Source organism: Sinocyclocheilus anshuiensis, unplaced genomic scaffold (assembly GCF_001515605.1).
Source record: "Sinocyclocheilus anshuiensis isolate Anshui unplaced genomic scaffold, SAMN03320099.WGS_v1.1 scaffold834, whole genome shotgun sequence".
NCBI classification, from domain to species: Eukaryota; Metazoa; Chordata; class Actinopteri; order Cypriniformes; family Cyprinidae; genus Sinocyclocheilus; species Sinocyclocheilus anshuiensis.
In genome coordinates this window covers 642825-663629 of record NW_015540885.1, presented here as the reverse complement: position 1 = coordinate 663629, position 20805 = coordinate 642825, and the positions used below count along the sequence as shown (strand labels likewise).

The 20805-nt window shown below is 37.1% G+C and overlaps 1 pseudogene; it reads left to right on the top strand.

Annotated features, from left to right (window-relative positions):
• The first annotated feature begins 7186 nt into the window (after positions 1-7186).
• On the top strand, positions 7187-9628 carry LOC107688671 (putative nuclease HARBI1; annotated as a pseudogene).
• Positions 9629-20805: the final 11177 nt, after the last annotated feature.

The following is a 20805-nucleotide window of genomic DNA, read 5'->3' as shown; positions in this document are numbered from 1 at the left end:
TGTGTGTGTGTGAGACAGCGCTTGTGTCCATTGTAGACATTACTATCCGTCACAGTGTTGCCAAGTCTGCGGTTTTCCCTTGGAATTGGGCTACTTTATTACTGTTGCCACGGGTTGTTTTTCATGCCCGTGGGTTGAAGCGACCCCAATGACGTGTATTTTAGACCCTGGAATGCGAATTTTACCAGGCGACCCCCTCGAAACGTGGTTATTTTGGGCTAGTTTTGGGCTAGTTTTGAGTAGTAATTGCGCGGGTTTTGTTGTGAAAAACTGGCAACCCTGTCCGTCAAGCAGATAACGTTATTATTGCAAACATAGCTGACTCATCGAAAAATATATTAGCATCATCTGTATTAAGTGAATAAAATAGCCTTGACAGCCTGGAGTTATTATTGGAGCAACTATTGACTTTGTTCTCTCTCACCGGACTTGTGTGTGTGTAGGTGATGTAAAAGAGGAAAGCAGGCATTTGGACCAAAGCACTGTGAGGCAAGGGAGGGGGAGACTCAAAATGTTTCTAAACTTTAAATGCTTTTTTGCCCCGTTTGAGTTGTTTTAGTACACAATTATTTATAGTATAAAACATTGTTATTTACAATACACAGCGTGGTTTTTAATCATATTTTTAAGGGGGACAATCCCCTTAAAAAAAAGTTATTTTGCGTCTCAAGATTAGGGCTACAGCTGCCTGCAGTTGCACTACTTCTGGCAACACTATTGCCAAACATCGGTTATTTTTTGCATTTTGTTGCGCCGGTCTCTACACTTTTTTTTTCCGTTCTCTAAAGACTTCGCCTTTATCTTTAGATTTGTTGCTTGCCATCACGAGTCCACTCTCCTTCGCATCAGTTTCGGTTTATTACAAGCAAAAAAAGATTGCATTAGTGCCCTCTTTTGTTAGCCGTCAATGTCACTAAACACTATTTTTCTTTGATGATGAACCAGCCAGTCCGACGTTCTGGACTTCTCCAGAAGGTTCAGATGGCCAGTCCGCCCCTGATTGTTAGTGGAAAAATGAAGTAAACTTGTGTGAAAAGTTTTAAGAGACTTTAAAGGACTAAAAGAGGCCATACATTTGACAGACATCCACACATACTACATAAACAGTGATCAGCCACTGCTTTTCTTATGAATTTTCGGTTCTTCTCCAAATTCTGTATTATTTTAACAGGAAACTGAGACAGAAGATAAACTCTGGTTCAGAGGATGTAAGTATATTTACCACTGAACAGCTTATTCTTTAGCACCTAAATCTGCTCTTGATTTAGAAGTTCAACTTCTAGCAATATACAGTGGGTACGGAATTATGAATTTTCGGTTCTTCTCCAAATTCTGTATTATTTTAACAGGAAACTGAGACAGAAGATAAACTCTGGTTCAGAGGATGTAAGTATATTTACCACTGAACAGCGTATTCTTTAGCACCTAAATCTGCTCTTGATTTAGAAGTTCAACTTCTAGCAATATATATATACAGTATACAGTATTTTATTTTATTTTTTCTAATTGTGCATGATCTGTACAGGTGAAGATGATCTCTGGCTGTGACAAACACACAGTAACAGCCTGTGTAAGTCAGTTGAACTCAACACACACCTACATGTTTACCACATCATGTCTGTCACTGACCCCCAACACATACTGAATCATTGACTCACTTCTTGATGGAAACATGTTGTGCAATCAAACAACTGCTCTGTAAAATCACTTTTGTTCCATCTAATTGAAAATTGTGTTTTTATTTTTATAAATGAGCAGTTATAAATATACATGATCACTTATAAATTGCTCAGAGGAGTTTTGAATCTGCATGATCTGTACAGATGAAGATGATCTCTGGCTGTGACAAACACACAGTAACAGCCTGTGTAAGTTAGTTGAACTCAACACACACCTACATGTTTACCACATCATGTCTGTCACTGACCCCCAACACATACTGAATCATTGACTCACTTCTTGATGGAAACATGTTGTGCAATCAAACAACTGCTCTGTAAAATCACTTTTGTTCCATCTAATTGAAAATTGTGTCATTTTTATAAATGAGCAGTTATAAATATACATGATTACTTATAAATTGCTCAGAGGAGTTTTGAACTGTTATTTGTGTTTCATTTGTTTTATATTTGTCTTCATCAGGTCTACAGTCTTCATACAGTTTCATGAGCATCTTTTCTTCTCAAGACAGCAGTGTGTGTGTCTGACACTCATCAGATGAGCATCTCAATACAGGAGGATGTCTGCCAGTCATTTTCATGCTGGGCATGATGTCTGAGGCTGAGACTATTTTCATGCTAGAGATGCTAGAGGACCGTCAAAATAAGTATAAGTTCAGTCTCAGAGGATCTGTATGTGAATATGTATTTGCCCCTAAAATGCTGTTTGCTTATTTGATATAAAATATCTAGCAAATACATTTCATTTTCATACAGAAGAATATGAGTTTTAACCTTTGATATGCCTAACTAGATACTAGATCATTTATCATTATCAATATAAATAATCAGGGGGTTGTGGTGAAAATAATACAGAAAAGATCCATCAGGGTAAAAAGATACTGGAAAACACAAGGTGGTGCCATAATAAACACTGAGCTGCATGCAACACTACCAACAGGAAAGATGAATAAGAGTCCTACTGAAAATTGTGTTGTTGTTTTAGCAGAGATGGTGAAACAAAGCAAAAATAATGAAGTAGCATTTGACATATTTCATTTTTCACATGAACACTCACTTGTGTTTGGATCTGCTTGTCTTGGATAAACTAAATAATACAGGCATAAACTGGTATATATCTGATGAAGCAGGTGGTAAAGTATGTACACTATCATTTGAAGTGCATATGCGACTTAGGAATCAATAACTGCAAATAAAAAAAAAAACTTTTTTATTACAGACAATTTTATTTTATTTTATTATTATTTTTTTTTTATGTCAGACAACATTCATTGTTTAAATCATTTTATTTTGGCCTGATTTTCTTTGCCTCTACCTGATGTAGATTTATTTTAAAGCAGGTGAGGAATTAAATTTGTGAAGCGATTGATATATGATATAAACACTTTATGATATATGTAGTTATAAGTTTTCTGACACAATCATTGTGTTTTTCAACAGGTAATGCATGCTTCCATTTAGTCTCAAATCATTGCTTAATGTCAAATATGGCACTATAAACCTCAAACATCATGACGCCTGATCACATGACAAGCGAGGCTTGAGGCTGGAGTTTTAGGGTGCAAATGTAATTGATAATAAAAGAATCAGAGAGTTGAGGATGGGAAATGATGGCTCTCTTTCAGAGATACAATATGTCCCATTTGCAGTGTTGTAATGTAACGAAGTAATAATACTTCGTTACAGTACTTAAGTATTTTTTAGGAGTATCTGTACTTTTTATATTTCAGGCAACTTTTACTTTTACTCCACTACATTTCTTAATTAAAATGTATACTTTTACTCCGATACATTTCCCCGAAGCATATTCGTTACTTACTACAAAATAAAGTCAGAAGAACACGGACTGCAGGAAAACAGGTTTGACGAATCAGTGGTCTGGCATCTGCTAGACTCCTAAAAACACCTTTGCTCCTGCAAACAAGTGCGTGCACAACCGCGGATGATTAATTTTCCTCTCAAGTCGAGGCTGGGGTGTGCGATACAGCATCGTCTGCGATAATAAGTGTTGTTTTAATGATGTGCGATCTGACATTATCGAGTATATCACCAAATCACACACAGAGAGTGCACGCACGTGATCTATTAGTCTATTAAAATTCAAAATTCAAGGCATTCTAAATTGTAGACGGCAAAAATGCTTCTGTATGCTTTTAATATTTATATAATTTAATATATTTAACTTAATCTATATCACACAAAGAGTACTGTTTTTCTGCAGATATCAGCATAACAAATTTAATAATCATTTTATACAAGTTCAGTAACATTAGAGAGTGACTTATATTTTAGACATAATATTGTTTGTTTTTGCTCAATTTTGCCAACGAAAATCACAGCACAGCACTGTTTTGCGTCTTTGAGCAATGGTGTTTACTTATTGAATGAATCAGCTTTTTGAATGAATTGGTTGAATAAATGATTCAGTGATTCACTTATTAACACCGTCCTTAAGTACAATAAATATCACATACTTTAAGACTTTTACTCAAGTAATATTCTAAACGGTGACTTCGACATCTACCAAAGTCATTTTCTGGTAAGATATCTGTTCTTTTACTTAAGTATGGCTTTCAGGTACTTTATACACCACTGCCCATTTGTGATTAATGTGCAAAGTGGTATTTAGTTACCAAGTTAAACTGAAATGGCTGCTCATGCAATGCTCTTGTATTTCCAATAATGTAAGATTGCATGATCTCAGTAAATTAATGCATCATGGTTAACGTTTCAGTTTTTTGGCATCCATTTCCAGAGATTCAAGTGGCAGAGTTTCATGTATTTTTAGTAAATGTGCTTCATGTGCTTTATACGTTTGACTGTAGCATGTTGAATAGGGTGAATCATGCTGTTTCTCTGTTATTAGCTCTCTGTGGCGACATGCTTCCTGCTCGTCTTTTCCTGTCACTCTTAGTGAATCATCACTATACAACACGTGTTTAGCATCATGAGTACTTGTTATAGTACTTTGGTCTTTTGCTTATCACATTAATACACTTTGCCAAAAGTCATGGCAAATTATTTTTAAAATTTAAAGCAGATTTGTTTAAATATGCTAAACTTTGGATAAAATTAGCTCAATAAATGTAAACGCTTTGCCATTTACCAAACTACTGTTAATATGAACAGTATTTGAATATTATATTCAAATACTTTATTCCGAGTGCATGTGTTGTATGTACATCACTGAATTCAGTTTGATTAAAGGGTTTGTTGCTAATTCCTGTCATAGTATGTCAAGCACATGGATGATGGTGTGAAGTTATACAAGTTATTTCACATCATCTAATAATTATTACGTTTTTTTCGCTTTAGTAAACTCATTAGCTCTCTTATATGCATTGCCCTCTCTCTTCACTTCTTCCTTCACTAGTTCAGTCTCTACAGCACATCTACAAGATCCTGAGTTAATACTCTTTCACAGTCCTTAAACTGCGCGTCCTGATTCTGTTATGGCTGATTTTCAAACTAGGATTCTTCGTCTGGATCTCTGTGTTGTTATTATTCTCCTGACTCATGCAGGTACTGATTTAAGATCATTGCTTCTTTCATCTCCTAACTTGTTTTATGATGTCTTCGTCTCACTTTGTTAAACAGGATTATACATGTTAATATGAGTATAAAGTATAAGATATTTGATGATTAAAAATGTTATTTATTATCTTACCATTTAGTGCAGTTGTTGAAAAATATTATAATTGCATTCTAATGTTTTTTTTGCATCAGGTTAAAAGATTAAGCACCATGTGAACAATATCAGTGCCATGTGCCTCATGTTTCTACTGCATGATGACAGTGAAATAATGTTCACAATTTTACTATCACCAGCAATTTTACAGTGCAGTTATTCAAAAACTACTGTGATTTTGTGTGTCAGTTCATCAGATTATTCCAAATCATTTAAAGAGCAAAGGATTCGGCAGCACATCAACAAAACAGTGTTTGTGGGGGAAACAGTTACACTTCACTGCAACAAAACTATCACATGGAGATTGAACAACACCATTATTTTTGGTCATGACTCATACAGTAACAGAACAATGAGAAACTACAATACAATACATCAAATACAAGGGGCAGTTGTGGCCTAATGGATAGAGAGGTGGACTTGTAACCCGAAGGTCGCGGGTTGGAGTCTCAGGTCCGGCAGGGATTGTACTAAAGGGAGTGAATAACCAGTGCTCTCTCCACCTTCAATACCACGACTGAGGTGAGACACTGAACCCCCAACTACCCCATTGGCTGCCCACTGCTCTGGGTGTGTGTTCACAGTGTGTGTGTGCACTTGGATGGGTTAAATGCAGAGCACAAATTCCAAGTATAGGACACACTTCACTTTCACAAGTGTCTGACGCAGGAAACTACAGCTGTTACCCAGCAACAATAGGATGGATGTTAACAATAACAGGTAATTCCGTGACTTTTTATTATTATTATTATTATTAAAGCAGTTCTATTAAAGCAGTGCAACAATTACAGTATACGCATGTTTGTCTGATAGTGATTAGTGCTGATTGATTGATAACATGAGTGTTTGACTGTTTGGTGTCTGTCAGAAAACCAGATCAGACCAGAATCACCCAAACAAATGCCGCTGTACATCATCATCATCATCATCATCATCATCATCATCATCATCATCTCATGTTCTGGAGTCATTATGATCTGTCTGATCATCAGCATCAGCATCTGCCTTTACAGCTGAGAGAATTTTTTGATTGTATTTTGGTGGTGTTTATGAATATCCTTTAAAAATTTCCAAGCATCCAAACATCACTACATTTTTAAAATATTTATACAATGGTTCTTCCGGCAACTCCAGGCAATTTATCATTATTAAAACAAACAGATTTCTACTTTTTCATATTGTTATGCTGGTCAGATTAAAACTGTCTTGGACACCTTTCCCCTGCCTTCATCAATTATTTCTACTATTTTCAAATGTATTTTCTGCATTTATTTTATTGCTGTACTCTTGTCCTGGTCCCATGACTTTTAATAATAAAAACTGTATTTATTATTATTATTATTATTATTATTATTTAAAGAAATCCAATACATAATAACATTTCAATATTTATTGTGTAAAAATCATTTAATTGCATGTTTACAAAATTACGAATTGTGGCGTTATTTGCATCATCATTTGCATCATGACCAGCAATTACAAGTTTTATTAAAATAATAATTATTATTGTTTTGGTTTTTGTTCATGTGGTTATAGCTATTGTAACACTAGTTGACAATAGTGTGACTGAAAAGTTTTAGATGAAATATGAATGTGATTGATGAAAATAAAACTTTTTTTTTTTTCACAGTGTGTTGCATCTGTGTGTTGAACATTGTGAGTGGATAAGTCAGAGTGTGAAAAGTGTGTTTTAAGAGGTGGTTAAGAGTGGTTTTGCTGTTGTTGATTAGATGTACATACATATTATCATAATGAACTGAGCTGCATTCTGTGATGTTCAACATCTTCCTCACTTCACAGGAAACTAAAGCAGATGAAGATGAACTCTGATCTCTGTGAAACAGACCAGGAGGGTGTAAGTATATTTACTACACAACAGGTTATTATAGAGTGAAAAATTTAAGGGGGTCTGAATACTTTCCGTACCCACTGTATATGACATCTATTCTTAAAATCTGTGAGTGAGAAGTTCAAGTCTTGCAGTGTATTTTCACCAGTTTTCTTTGTCTTTCTACTTGTGCGTGATCTGTACAGATGAAGATGCTCTCTGACTGTGACAAACACACAGTCACAACCTGTGAAAGTCAGTTGCTCAACTTGTCACCCACACACCTACACACCTCCATCATGTTTACCACATCGTGACTATTCACTGGTCCCCAACAGCAGCTGCTACTGCAAAACAACAAATATCACACAAAGGTGTAAAATCACTTATTTACATCTAAATAATAATGGTGTCATTTTTAATAATCAATTATATGATCACTTATGCACTACACAGCAGATATTTGAACAGGAGCAGAAATGTCTGTCGTTTGTGTTTCATTATTCTATCTTTGTTTTCATCGGGTCTACAGTCTCCACACAGTTTCATGAACATGATCTTTCCTTCTCTAGACAGCAGTGTGTGTGTGTGTGTCTGATATTCATCAGATGAGCATCTCAATACAGGAAGATGTTAGATGAAGATATTTGTACATGTGTATTTGTCCCAAAAATGTTATTTGGTTATCTGATTTCAAATGTTAAACAAATAAATGGGCCAGGCACACTGTACTTCTTTCTTTTTCAGACAGAAGAACAAAACTTTTCAACTTTAATATGCCTAATATCAAGAATACAGAAAAGATCTGACAGGGTAAAGAGTGTCTGGAAAGTGACTTATTGCAAAGAACTAATTACCAAATGTGAATGTGTGAAAATAATGTCAGATATTATATTTGACATATTGCTGTTGTGACCAGTATAGTCAGAACAGACTTCACAAGCTCTTGAGTTCGTCCTGCCGGAAAACACAGGATGGCGTCATAACAAACAGCATTACAGGAGAGTCCTACCGAAAAATTGTGTTGTCACAAAACAGAAAGGAAGGAAGAAGCATTCAACATATTTCACCTTCCTCATGAACACACACCTTTGTTTGGATCTGCTTATCTTGGATCAACAGTAAATATAATACAGACATTACAAATTACAAGTAATTCTTGCACCTTCCGCAACAGGTTGCTGTTGTAAAAACTGACAATACCTGGTTGTGACAGACTTCCCTTATCACCTCCGCTTATTATCGCAAAGCTTTTCAAATGAATCACGTATTGCAGGACAGACAGGATCCATTACCTACTTTTTGAGAGATATTGTTTTTCTCATGAGGGTGTCATTTACATCATTCATTTGTTGGAAGCACATATTAAATTTTCGACTTGTCTGAGTCGGGCTTTAAGCACAGCACAAACTGTGTGCATTGGTCTGAGATTCTTTGCGAGTGGCACTTTCCTTTACACTATTGGAGATGTGGAGAAGTTGTTGAAAAGTGCAGTCCATCATGCCATTCGCAAAGTTTACCTGGCACTCAAGCAGTTTTTAGGGGTTTGTGTGGTATTTCCAAGGCACTTAAGACCCCAGGTTTTAAATCAGAATTTTTTCACCATTGCAGGTACATTACAATTGTTAATTAAGATCACGCAATCATGACCATGTCAATAAGTATGACGTATATGTCCTCCAGGCTTCCCTAATGCGATTGGTGCCAAAGACTGCACACACATTCCCATCAAGGCCCCACCAGGCTCCAATGAAGGGGATTTTGTGAACCGAAAGGGGGTTCACAATGTAAATGTGCAAGTAAGTTACTATTAGGATTCTTAATATTCCAGGTTAGTAATATCACATTTTTAAAAAATCATAAAGTATGCAGTTGACTGACTAAAATGTCTTAGATGGTGTGTGACTCTACAAATGTGGAAGCAAAATGGCCAGGATCTGTGCATGACTGAATAATTTTCTGAGAGTAATGTTTATGTACATTATTTGAACGTGGTAAGGGAAATATAAATGTCAAGCTCACTGTATTACATACACTTATGCTGGGCCTAACAGAACTGAATATTTCCATTATACAGGTGATTATGATGGGTTCCTATTTGGAGACAGGGACTATGCCTGCAGGCAGTATTTTATGATGCCATTCCCTGACCACAAACCCGTTACAATGCAGCTCTAGCCAGGACAAGGGCACGCATTGAAATTACCTTTGGGCAACTAAAGGGAAGATGTCAGTGTATGAAAAGTCTGAGGGTTGCACCTGACAGGGCCTGCGACATTATTGTTGCATGTTCTTTATTACACAACATTGCCACCATCAGAAAGGAGAGGACCTGTGGTGGAAGTGCAGCCTGATGATGACCTCCAACCAGTGCACTTGGACCAACCTAGTGGCAGAGTTGCACGGGACAGTATTTTGGAACACAATTTTTAAGTGTTTAATAAAAGACAAGACAAATACTTTATCCTTAGTCCCTTGAGTCTTTTATTCTTTGTAAAGAAAAGTAATCAGTAATCAGTTATCTTTTGCCTGCAATAAGAGATATTGTTATGTAAGTTCAACAGTATTACTCTGTGTGAAATAGTGTATCAAGTGAATATGCTGAAGTTCATTTTGAAGCAACTCTATCTCTAGTGCCAGTATTTTCTTTAAGAGGTCAAGTTCTATTTCTCAACTTTTTCAGGCAAAAATACTCTACTTTGTGTTGAAGACCCTGTTTATATAAGGAATGGATGTCACTCTGTGCCATTTGTGGACAAATTAACATTTAACTCTCAATACATGCCTCATGCAACAAAAATAAATAGGAAAGGTTCAACACCGCCCACCTCTGTATCACTTCTCTGTGCAGACTCTTCTGTAGGCCTTTCTGTTGATGTTGACTCCTGTAACAGTCATATATTGCAGTCAGAAATAATAGGCACAAGTTATTTATGTACTTACAGGTACTTCCTCCAAATGACAGTCATCTGAGAGGGTTTCTTCACTGTCCTGTGCAATGGAAACAAATGGGTATTACAAAGTGTTGCACTTTCTTCCCTTTTGATGTAAAACAAAGTTAGAAGAAGTCCACTTACTGCACATGCTTCAGCCAGCACTTGCTTGTGAACAGGTAAAAGTGTTGGTGTATTATGTAAAACTGCACAAAAAACACAATGTCATTACAATGAACTACACTGTAAAAATTGTGATCAATAACTCGTGGCAACATATTTTTTCATAAGTTAAAATAAGTTTAGCATTTTTTACTTTAAGTCAAAGCAATTCAAGATTTAACATACTTGAAATGACTGTAACAGCCATTTGGATTATACTTAATTGAATGCAGCAACAAATTATTATACAGTGTAGAATTGAAAGCTAATTTACCAGTAATGAAGGTGCTGCTGCTACTGGTCCCTGGCTGTGGGTCTAAGGAAGAGCTGCCCCCAGGGATGCCATCCACAATGGGTCGGTTCACATTCAACAAGGGCCAGCTCTTCTGCTGGGGTATAACATGGAGGTGCAGGACCACCACCTGTTTTTTCAGCCTTTTTCTTGGTTGCTGTTATAAACAGACAAACACATCAGTAAAGATGACCATTTTGTAGAATATCCTTGTATTTATATACTGAAATAAGTGATAAAAACATCTAACATAGTCACCACTTACACATTTAATTTGTCTGCTACTTTTCGCGATGTACGAAGAACGGACCCCTGATTTAAACCTGACATAAACAGATGGAAAGCCTAGACCCATGGAAATTATGTTTGAATTAATTTTTAAGTAATTTTTAAATTAATGTTATATTTCCACCTTATTTATTATGTGAAGAGAGTGTACTTTCCAGTATCTTCTGTAAATATTAGATGAAACCTAAAATTATTTTAATCATATATATAATATTCATGTACTTTTTATGGCAACAGAGCAGCAGTCAATGTAAAAAGTTGTCACGGCAACAGAAATATAAAAATAAACTTAATTTGTACTAATATTAGGACATCATCGGACATCATAAACTGACAAATAAACCGTTCAACCACCGATCAAGTCTGGCAGTGTATTGCTAAGCTGCGTATTCTGAGTCAAATGTGCATGAAACATTATTACTTGAATCACCAGAAGAACAGTCATGGCAAGGGAAAAGCCACCCCCAGTTTTCAAAAATAATTATTAACATACATGATTCCTGACATATATGATAGATCAGTAGTATTACAACACTGTGAGTGTATGTTAGGATGTTGTTTGCTTTTGGCATCAGACAGAGTGTTTGGATCATCAAATAGTGACGTGATGGTGTTACCTGTGGACTTTTATGGTAATCTGCAATAGATATGCATAGGTAGATGCCTCATTTGACTGCTCCAAGCATGTAGATAATCTTGCAATGGATCTTGCACACATTATGGTGAATGACGTCAAGTTAACCCTTCCAACATGGTGGACGAATTACATAAAGCGGCCCATAGAAACAGTCGCTAATGAGGCATTTACATATGCATATATATGGTAATCTGCTAACCTAGCTAGATGTTCTTATTGTTTACTGTTATTATTTTATTGTATTTTATTCAATATTATTATCCAAATAAAAAATTATCGGCATATGGGATGGATGTTGGTTATGATCATCTTTGGTATCTCCATTGAAGGTATCTTGAGTAGAACAGCTCCATATTTAACGAAGCACACACAAAAGACATGAAACGGAAGTGAAAAGACCTGTTTTACAGAATACAGAAGTTTGTTGTGCATAACATCTTTTGAAGCCTGTTTCTATCTCAGATTGAAAATGAGCTAATTGTGCGATATGAAGTAAGATTTGTGAATCATTAAGAGAAATAGTAGCAACTGTGAGAAATAAAAAGTCAAGTCACAGTTACCTTTTTTTTACTCTGGGATGGAAACGCTTCTCACACAGGCTGCAGTTCCCCTTCAGGAACTCGAGCTGCGTCGAACCGCTACGGGAACGCCTCCAGCGTGACCACGCTCTGAATCACATGTGTATAAAAGCACGTGCGGTGAAACAGGCGTCAGCTTTCTGTCATTCAGCAAGCGCTCTGTGTGTGTCAGTCTTATTTGGTGTTGTCTGTCCATTATCACTCTTTATTTTACCAATACGAGTGTAGACAAACATACGGCGAGAGCCGGCAGCATCTCAGGCTGTGTGTTCTTCCCTGCCCGCGCTACATTTCGGGTGGGGATACACACAGTTTGTGTGTTGTCTGCTTGGGAGCAAAACACGCAGAGTCAGCTCTCGATGGAGCTGACTGCCCGCATTGCGAGCGTTTGTCACTGCATATGCTTGCTCTCCGAGGACTCTCTTTGAGGAGGGAGTTTTCACCGGCGTTGGTGTACACCGCATTACACGGTGCCCGTCTCTCCTCAGTGCCCTCAGGAGATCGGTCTGCCAACCCTGCCAGTGTTCCAGGGCGCAGCGGTCTCCGGCGAGCGTTTCTCTCAGTTACCGCCACGGAGGTCTCTAGAGCAGCTAGTACAGCCGTCCCCTGCTGGTTCGCCGCTTTGCCATTGTTCCAGGGCGCAGCGATCTCCGGCGAGTGCTTCTCTCAGTTACCGCCCGGAAACGTAGCGGTGTTAAGAGGCTTGCGACCTCCACGACCTCTAGTAGGGCCGTCCCGTGCCGGTTCGCAACTTCAGGGCACCCAGCTAGCCGCTCTGATTACACCAGAGCCGCTCAGTCAGGCGACTGAAGTTCAGCACGCTCGCACTCAAACAAGTCGTGTCTCAGATCAAGTCAGAGGACTGGTTTGGCACAATCTATCTAAAAGATGCACATGTCTCCATCCGCCCTTCGGGGAACCATGGTTACATACGTAACCTGGAGACGTTTTGTCTCTACAAATAGCATAGCTATTTAAACATCTCTCAGTGGTGAGGTGTTCATACTGCTATTCTTAAAAAAAATGAAGTAATTTTTCAGTTCCAAAGCTATTTTATTGCCAAAGGGTGACAGCATGTGGGAGTGTCTCTAGAGGTTTTGCTATTGTGAGTGCCAAATGTCTAATATAATGATAACAAAACGCAATGATATAAACACATTGATAACCAACTTGTGATGACATTTTATAAAGTATCTTTGACATCTCATAAAGTGGCCAATAATGTGCACAGTTTTCTCTGAGGATTAGGTTTAGGAGTAGGGGTCAGGACATCATATAAAACATCATTAACCTGATATAAAACAATTGATGTGTTTGAATGTGTTTCAATTGATGAATTGCTGTGTTTGGAATGACATTCTACCATACAACTCCTACTATATTGCAGTATGCTATGTGCATACTGTGAATAGTATGTGCATTTTCTGTATGCGTGGACTTCCCGGATTACCTGCTATATTTGCTGATATTTGATGTATGCATCTGAAGACACTGCATGGGATACTGTTTCCCACAACGCAATGTGCTCCATGTGACGTTTCATCTTCAAACGCGTGACTGAACTGGACACGGGGATACTTTTATATGTACTTATATACATGTTACTGTACACTACAAACTTGCTCTGTATCTAAAAACAATATTGTTAGTAGGACATAAAATGTACCTTAATCTCTAGGGCACGTTTCCGACTAAGTCAAATGACATCACCTTTATCTCTATAGTGCTTTATACAGTAGGCTACAGATTGTTTCAAATATATGAAATAATAATAATATTGCATTAATATAATATAAAAATAACATATATAAATAAAAATAATATTTCAATTATGCAAACAGAATTCAATTCAGCTATAAAGCAGCTCTAAAAAGAAACAGTGTCTATACTCTGTACAAATAGCATTTGTTGGCAAAGGCTGTTTACGTTAAGTCCGCCACACAAATGCTTGGCTGCGCTAAACAGCACTGCAAAATTTATCAACAGTATCAGTGGCGTAGTGAGTAAGATGTGAAAAAATTGTCTTTGATGCGATCGACTCGAGTTCGAATTCTCCTTTTTGCCAAACTCGTTCTTCTCCTTTCCCCATCACGTATCAGACCGGAAAGGCATTTATTTTCAATAAAAATAAAGGAAATATTTGAAAAGTGGAAATGAAAGGCCTCATTAATAATACAGTGTTATTGGGTATGGTCAGCGGTAGGTGTAGGGAGGGCTTTGCCGCAATAAGGTGGCATCCATTTAATAATATTAATAAATATGATATTTTTCACTCAATATGTTATTGCAGACTGTTTTATAATGTACTACAGTACTGAAGTATAAAAAACTGCCTCCTAACTACTATTTACACTTAATCTATTGCTAAAGAAAATACTTCTATTTTAGTCTAAACAGAATTTGTTATTGTTTGCACTTATTGTAACTAGAATATATCACTTTTTCCACTTAATGTAACTGCCAACAAATAATAATAATAGGCCTATCAATGTTCAGTTAAAGACAGCTCAGTGTTGATTCAGCTCTGTTCAATATGTAAAGTTCATTAATTATGAAATTAGTTCAATTAGGCAATATAGCATTGTTTACTAGTATGAACCCTTATTAACAAGCCTTTGTAAAAAGAATGGTTAGCACATTTATTAGTAAGGTAATAGCCTCGACAGCTGTGCTGAATTAATGTTGTGTTTGTCATGTGACAGCACTGTAGCATTATTTGTTGCTTATTGTATACTGTTTCACACACTCTTGTCTTGTCAAAAAAAAAAAAAAAGTAGGCAGAATGCACTGTGTACTGGGCAGTAAGCTAGTGTGTCATTCTGAACACAGCCTAAGTGTTTGCCCTCATCCTGGTTCCTTCTGTTTTTGCGTACATCTCCTTCTAAATTGTCTCAGGGGGTAAAAAAATCATAGTAACAAATACCAAATTAGCTGTGTGAAATTGTATTTGCCCTGTAGTTACTAATTCCCAAATTTACGAAATTGCATTAAAGGTCCCATATTGTCAAAACTGAAATTTCCGCCTGCATAAAGTAGCTGTGATTTATCACGAACCGTAAAAAGTTGAGGTCAGAACTATACAGTCACCGCCTTCAGTCACCCCCCCGAGCACCGCCCACTGTCCCACTCTCCTTTTGCCAAACCCCCAGACAACATGGTGTCCATGCTATTGCTGAGCAACGACAACACGAAAGCATGTCGAAAAGGTTAACTTTAACCACGAAACCAGATCCGCCGCACAATTAATCACAACAATGTATATACAATTACAAATGATTATATATAAATCGTCAGTTTGTTGTTTTTACACACATGCACACAGACATTATTTCATCCACGACATAATCGTGATTCAGAAGAGAGGCTCATGAATATTAATTAGACAGGCCAACATCGACTTGTTCTCAGCAGAGCTCCTGAGAAAAGAGTCTGTAAAAATATATTGAGATGGTTTTTGGTACTTATACCGCAAATATATATTCTTAAGGACATCAAAACCTAAAATAAAACTCCAGAAAGGTGTACAATATGTGATCTTTAATAATGGAGTTCAGATGGATTATATGCAACCAGGCCTGATTACTGCCAGCCCTGTTCAATTAAATCAACACTTATAAAGAACTTTTTCAACAGCATGAAGTTGGTTAAAAGGTATTACCCAGTAACACACTATGCCAAAGGTGAACGAAATTCTAGAAATAATAATGATGATGATGATGAGGAGGAGGAAGAGGAAGTGGATTGAAATCTATCAGTCTGGGAAGATTAACAAAGCAATTTCAAAGGCTCTGAAAAGAACCACAGTAAAAGAGACATTATGTCCAGATGGAAGAAACTCGGAACAGTAGCAAACCTTCCCAGAAGTAGACAACCTTACAAAATTCTTCTAAGAGCACAGCGACGACTCATCCAGGAAGTCACAAAAGACCCACGGACAACATGCAGGAACTGCAGTCTTCTCTTGCATCAATAAAAGGCACTGTCCAAAAGACACTGGCTGAATATGGCATCCATGAAAAACAACAAAAAACAAAAACGCTAGCCCAGAAAAATATTAAGGCTTCTCTATGTAACTGTTGGATGCATTTAAGATGCTGGATCATGTCTCAAGCATTGTAAACGTGCCCTCTTCCCTTTTACAATGGAATTACAGGCTTGATACTGGCATGTCTAATTTTCTCAAACATCTTGATCAAAGATCGTTCTCACCTCTGCTATCTTTACTGATGCTAACCAGGACAGATTTTGGCCATAATAAATTCTAATGTTTTATTAAAACTTGTACTTGTGTCTCTGTAATGTGTAAATAGCACTTTATAAAAGCAAAAGGCAGTGCTATATTATGAATATAGTCACTCCACTGTGTCTCATGCTGAACAACACCCTTCAATATATTAGTGTTTGGTGTAGGTCTAAATGCCCTCATGTCAGCCAGGAAATGTGAAAGACGTTGTTCTCAGGATGTATGTGGGTACTGTCATGAACACCACACACTCTGGGCAGCAAGGGTTTCTTATTATGACACACTTTACCCACATCTTCTGCACATGCTAATGACAATACAGTTTAAATTATTTAGATATGCATGGTGATGTATGACAAAATATAACAAATAACTGCTGTTTAATTTGCAAATGAAACTATTCTTCTAACCAGAGCATATAAATACATACTGATTTATAGTTACACCAGTACTTGTACTTCTACTACTACACATAAGGGGGTTTCACACTTGAAATTGTTAACCCTGGGTCATCCGAAACCTGGTGTTACGGAGCCGACGAGACGAGAGGCGTGCGGATCCATGTGCAAGCTTTTATTAATAAACAGTCAAAAACACAGGCAGGTCCGAACAACGGCAAACAGGTATATCACAGGCAAGTCAAAGAATATTCCTAGGGCTAGCATGGGTCTTCGATCGGCGAACAGTATCCAGAGGGCTTGACAAGAGGGGTAATCCGTAAACGTGAGCATAAGTCCAGGCAAGGAGCAAACACAGTCCGAAACAGCAAGCAAAGGGTTAATCCAAGATACGTGGCAAGAATCAGGAACCAGGAAAACAGGCAAGGCAAGACTATGACTAGACTATGCAAACTAGAGCAGGCTCCGTAAAGTAGCTATCAGCTATCACAGTGATAAATGCTGAACAATACTCGGCAGTGAGAGAGAGGAAGTCCATGGCTTATGTAGCATGTCTGATTGGATTCAGCTGTGTGTGTGTAATCAGTGCATTCAGCTGTGTGTGTGTGTAAACAGTGCAGTGGATGATGGGAACTGTAGTCCGGGTGAAGTGCAACAGTAGTGTGGTGCAAGAGTCCATAGTAGTGAGCGGGTGATCTCTGGTGGTGAGCGAACGGAAGTGCATGGACCGGATTCGTGACACCTGGGTTATTTGTAATCACGTTTCACACTGCTCATACTATACCTGGGGTTAACTGTTAATCCTGGGAATTCATTAACAGACGTTTCACACTGTACATTCCTAAACCCCGGGTTAACGTTCTTATTTGCATATTTGCGGTGTCACTGTCACTGCCACTGCCACTGATTGGATGAACAGCAGGCGGCTTTTCCTGCATCTTGCCAGTTATGAAAAAAAATGTCGTTGCGTAGGTCCTCCAATTTGTCTTGAACAGACTTTTCTGACCATAACTGTAAGAATAATACCATCTCCTCATCACTCCAGTTCACATGCTACGTCTTTTGACATTTCTTACTTTTCTCTCACTGGCTGCTGTTTACACAACGCGCGTTTCCTGTTACTGATGTGACATTAGCCTTGATGCTCAATTTCTGATTGGCTATCTGTTGCCAGGCGTCCAGCAGCAACAAGCAAACGCCGTTCCGTTTCACACTGAAAAAACTTAGCACCGCAAATGCGGTAAACTAGCTCTGTTTTATGGTTTGTATATTTGCTTTATTAGTTCAAATTCCCTTTTTTAATGACAAATACAGATTACTGTCATCTGCTGTTGTGGACAGTTTTTATCTCTCACTCAGGAACAGAATTTACAAGTTTGGTGGCCGTCGTTGTGTTCAAGCACAACTTTTTTGCCAAGGCGAAGCTGATGGGAACCAACACCGCCATCTACTTTCATCTATTCATTTTCAGGTACATTGTTGTTGTTTCCAGCAATTTTCAAAAATAATCAGATGTTCACTTTACTTAAACTCAGAAAAGAGTCTAAACTCAGAGTTTAGATTGAGAAATTTCTTTTCAGTGTTGTGTGCAAAATGCATTAGATGATCAGAGAAAGGACTGTGAGTGGTTTGGTGAGCAGTGCTTCTCTAGTCTAGAGTTTAAGTGTCACATGACAAAATTTTATACTTAGAGAATAGCATTAATATAATTAGTATACTATTGTTCAGTTCCAGCAAAGCTGTTTCAGTGGAACATGACCGTGTGAAACAGTCAACCTTATGTCAGAATTTCTTTTCTCTGTGCTCTTTACGCCTAATAAAGGCACTTTCTCTGTGGTTTTAGGTCAACAGCTTTGTGATTCCAGGATGATTTATTTTTTGACAGCTCTGCCACTCTTCACTTCATGAACATAGGGTCTCACAATGTCTACCTGCAGTCTCAGAGCATATGCCCACGGACCACCCACAGGCTGACTGCTATAAAACTGCCAAATGCTGTCTAAAAAAATCTGTCTGGCTGGCTTCTATGCAATTTCCAGCAGTTTGGGTGAACTTGGAAATGAAGTTGTATTCATAAGGTACCAGGTTGATGCACTGGATTTGCTAAGGTTTGCCAGTGACATAAAATGTTTGAAATACATTCACAGTTTTGTTAGAGACACTTAGCAAGTAATCAAATTACTGACAAACAGTGTATTCTGCTTTAATTCTGTTTATGAAATACTCCTGATTACTTTTGGAAGAACAGAAATTGTTATCACAAAGTTTCTGTTAATTTCGTCGCTGTTTTCTGTGCAACAAATTGTGAAAAACACTGCTGTGCAATTTTTGCTACATGGCATTCTATTATTGTGACATTAACTACTTGTGATAAACCCACCCCTAAAAGGTCTATAAAAACAAAGCAAACTGTGATTGGTCGCTTTATATATTTATCAGATAGACACTTCCTGTTTAGGTGGGTGGATCTTCACCAGAAAAAGCTGCACTGTGGAGCACACTATGTTCCATTAGTCAAAGATCTGGCTACTTCACTCTGTACTATTATTTAAAAAGAGTTATATCGAGCTTTTAGTTACTTTTTCAATATCATATTGTATTTTATATAAACATTTTTAATGTTACAAAGTTTGTATGAATGCATGTATTTCAGTAAAAAAAATAAATAAAAAAAAAAATAATATCAAAAATAAATAAAAAAAGATTGGTTCTTAAATAGTATTTAAACGTTTTAATTGGAACATTTAAAATGATCTGTTGTTCAAATATATATTGAATCGTCTAATTACTGTACTGATGATGACACAATCTATTGTTTTAAACTAAAACAAGTCAATAGTTGAAGTCATGTGAAAAAAATAGCAAGATGTCTATTGTGTTTAATAGCTCATGAATTGAACCAACATCCTTTCAGTTACAAGCCCAGATCTACACCTCACGTTGTAGTGGTTTTTGTTCTATTTGCTTCATGTCTGCTTCTTCTATGACGCTAAGCCAGGCGGAAAACCATACAACGGTCTTTGCACGTTTTCTTTCACAGCTTTGACCAGTGGAATTTATCCACCACATTGCATCATTTAACTACAAACCTGATCGTTTTACAGAACTTTCCATTCTCACACAAAATATTATTTTAATGAAGTATGCCAAGTGCTATGTTCTCGATATAGTCACAGCTAAAGGGGTGTTGTTAAACATAAGTGCTTTATTGCAGTTTTTTTCACTTTTTTTCCATTTTCATTCAAATTTTATATTGCTATGCAAATTCAAATGACTCCCTTCCACTGGACAATACAGCCTATGATACAATGTTGCCACACAGAAAACATAACTACATGGGAGCTGCACAGTAATATGGTGTAGAGGTGTTTTGTATCAGAGCATCAGCATCCAGAACTGGAACCATCCATTTTATAATTACTTTTAAACTACGGTGATCTTTGCATTCTTACATCCCTTTTTCATTTTCACCCACACTGAAGAAGTCCAGTCAAAATACTGAACATGGTCCTCATAAGTGATTCAAAATAACTTAAATAGTTTAAAATTAGAATTAAATGGTTTTGTGAAAGAAGCATACAAATAGACAACTGCTTGTGCATTGGTCCACAAATGTTTTCTATGGTACGGAGGTCCTAGAATACAGGAAGTGTGTGGGTTATGAGTCTTGTCTCACAACTCATCAAAGAAGCTGTTTTAATGTGCACTACTAAGTTTAACGGTTCAATTTAAAGAAAATATTAGTATTGACCCTAAATACATTTAATTCATTATATGCACATGAATGTTTGGGCGATTTACTCTATGAAGGCATTGCATATATTTGTTCCGAGTCTGAAGTGCTACGTTGTGCCACTCAGACATACTGTAAAAAAAAAAAACATTTTTGCCATATTAGAACTTAAATATATAACAATAAACAATTATAAGACAGTTGACATTTTAAGAATACTTTTAAGAAGTTGGCATGGTGTTGACATGCTGTACTCTATGTCAAACTATTTCAAACTACATTTTTGTTGTTGTTTAATCATTTTATACATGATTTTATGAGCTTGTAGTTTGTATATATATATGTA